The sequence below is a fragment of the Electrophorus electricus genome, chromosome 3 (assembly GCF_013358815.1).
Source record: "Electrophorus electricus isolate fEleEle1 chromosome 3, fEleEle1.pri, whole genome shotgun sequence".
Classification (NCBI taxonomy): Eukaryota; Metazoa; Chordata; class Actinopteri; order Gymnotiformes; family Gymnotidae; genus Electrophorus; species Electrophorus electricus.
The window spans coordinates 30205001-30208273 of NC_049537.1; positions in this window are offsets into that span (position 1 = coordinate 30205001).

The window sequence follows — 3273 nt, forward strand, 5'->3', positions numbered from 1 at the left end:
TCTGTGTGGATATGCTGTAAGGTCAGTAAAGCATATTGGGTGTCTGTGTGCCTGCGTGCATGCTGCGTATGTGTGCGTGTGTGTGTGTGTGTGTGTGTGTCTTATATTCGGAACTCATAAGGTTCATACGCCAGGCCGGGCTGTGGTGTCTCACCTTTCAGGCAGCTGGGGCCATGCTGACCTGAAGTGCTTCCAGATGTGTGCAGGCAGTGACCTGCTCGCCATAGCCCCGGCCCTGGCACCTCGGGCCCCGGCACCTCGGGCCAAGGGCCTGGGCTCCCTCCTCCAGCCCTGCCGGCGTCCCCTCGGATGGGCCACGCACACAGCGGATGACATACAAGCACCTCACCCCCTCAGCACCACATCTGGAGCCTATTACAGAGGAGACAGTCGGAGAGAGCGAGAGAGAAAGAGTCTGAGTGAGAGTGCATGTGTGTGCGTGTGTGTGTGTGTGTGTGTGTGTGTGTGTAGGGGGGGGTTCTTTGAAGAAGTGTGTATGTGTAGAGGGGAGTCATGCGTCTGTGTAAGCTGGGGTGTTTACATATTCACTGATTCTGAAAAAAAAAAGATCTCCCTTCCCTCTTTCAATCCTATTATTCTTTCTTTCATTCTCTCCCTCTTTCTCCTCCCCTGTCATAACCGCACTCTCTGTCTTGTCAGACCGCTGGCTGGGGCATTAAGGCCTAGAGATGATGGAAAATGTATTAATGAGAGCGCTTGGGTCGTGGGTTTGCTCAGAAATTAAAAAAACACGGCGGGGTCTGTGAGTGACACGTCACCCAGCTCTTAAGAGTGTGTGGCAACCAAAAGAATGTCCTTAACGCAGTGCCAATGCAGACTGTGCTTCTGCCATACTGAGCCGCTGAGGCCTTAGCACCGTTATCCACCTGCTGTGTGCAAACGCGGCGAGGCGTGCGCAGCACCGAGCTGAACTCCGCGGAGTCACGCGCAACCGAAGAGATAACGCGTTTCAACAGCCTCGACGCCTGAACCTCGAGACTGCTGAGACTGACCGGCCCGGTATAAGCAGGCGTCGTCAGGGAAGACGCTGTGAGTAACCCGGCGCGGCGCGTGCACAGGACGCACGTCTCCGAGCGTGCTACGGCCCGTGCTCGCGGCGAAAGCGCGCTGCAGCTCCGTGTGGGAGCTCAGACTCAGACTCAGACTCTCCTCAGTTTCCAACCACTCTCCCTGCTTGGCTCATGGGCTGTAATTACAAACGTTTCGCCGTGTTCAAAGCTAGCAAATTATCGTGCGTTTAAACACTTAGTCGCTGCTTGGCATGTTCGGCCCAGGATGAATTAGCATTTTCATTCCCTCGCCCTCAAACAGACCGCCACGCAGGAGCAGACCAGAACAGCACATGTGGTGACAAACGCGACGTTGGTCCCCAGTGCTCCGTGCTGTGTAATTAGACCCAGGTTAGCCGGCTGGAAAAGGCGCACGCATCCCGCCAAACGCCTGACTATTTAAAGTATGGGCTGTTAAAGATCTTTTATTTACGCGTGAAAGAAGTGGAAGAAATGGACAAGAGTTTTGGTTTCTATGGCTCAGAGCGAAACACATGTGAACGCTGGCCCGAGCCAGCGAAGGAACCCAGACCAGAACATCGCTCTGGAGAACAAAACCCCTTCTCCTCCGGACTTTCATGTTTTACTCTAGCACGTCGTTAACTGTTTGGGAGCACTGGGAAGTCTATAGGCAGGCTCGGTGGTAAGGGATGTGCATTATATGGAATACATGGAATTATAAGGAATTCTTGATGCAAATCACAAGGGATCCGTTGGCAATGCACGATGCCATTTTGTCTGGATGAACTAATTCCATTTCTTTGTTTGCAGCAATAGCAAAATATTATTTTAGTGACTGGTAGTAAGTGTGTGTTCAGTGCTAAGGTAAAACACACATTTTAACATAAACGCCGTGGGATCTTCGTTAGGATTATAAACACTGGTGTCTGCTGGATAAGTCATTTGATTTCATTCAGACCTGAAACATCTGGACACTTCTTCTTAGAGTTGTGCGATATAGCAGAAACTTGATATTGTGATACTTAAAGAGATACTTATGACATGCACTACAGATCACAATATTTAGTTTTTCTAGGGCTTTAAAGGTACTATGCAATAGCAAAACAACAGTACTACATTTACATGGAATAAGGACAAAAAACTATACAATAATTTTGTAATGTAAAAAAAAAAGTTTAAGAAGGAACCGGAATTGTAAAATCTACAGTATGACATAATTACCATCTAATCATTGGTGTTACTATATGCAACTTAACCTCTTCATGTAACACTAATAGTTGTTGAATACAACTGTTTAAAGTAGTTATTTTTTTATTTTCAGAAACGCATATTGTTACGTAATATATCGCAGTAAAGATGTGTGGTCATATGGACCTCCGGTACCTTCTAACCTTCTAAGGTGTGTGGACAGAGAGCAGTGGGCGCAGTCCCGTGGAGTTCGGTCAGCTCTCCCACGTCAGTCATGGCTTAGGTCGTACCTACCAACTCGCTCTTGTGTTTATCTCTCCTGAGCACCAGTCTCTCCGTACGTAACACAGAGCGTCCATAAAACAAACAAACAAACAAATAGCACCCCAAAAAAACCCGGAAAAGAGGAAACTTAAAGTGCCCCTTTAACCAGACCTTACGTTTGTCACACCTTTGCTGATATTCTCAAGGAGCGCGGAGCCGGCCGCTCGGGTCTGACCTCGGTCGTTAAACGATCACTAATTTAAGCGGGATAACTTCCTGCTCTCATCATTCTTGTCGGCGTGGCAGGGGATGACGGAGGTCCCAGAGGCGCCGCCTTGCTGGAGAGAAAACAGCGCAATGGCGTCGGTGCCCGTGCGAAACGCAAAGGTCAACATTCAGAGCGCAGCGGCGCTCCCTCAGCGCCCGCTAAAACCGCGGGACAACACAAACAGGCTGGGCTGTGCGACTTCCTCTGACAACAGACATGGCCTTAAATGTCCTTGGGAAGATGCGGGATGTCTGGCTAAATATTAGTTTGGTCTTTCTCTGGAGGGTTCTAGATGTTCCGGTATTGCGCCTTCGTTTCAGCACTGGGGGTCGAGACGCACATAAAATCTGATATCGGGATGTTACTAGCGTTACCAAACCTGGAAAGATACTCAGGAGTAAGATAGGTCACCCACAGGACGCAGGCAGTCTATTCTTTTAACGTTACAGAGAGGCGGTGCTCTGGCCATTAATCTCCACTAGAGCCCTTCTTCTTCATCATCTCTCCCAACAGCCTAACGGC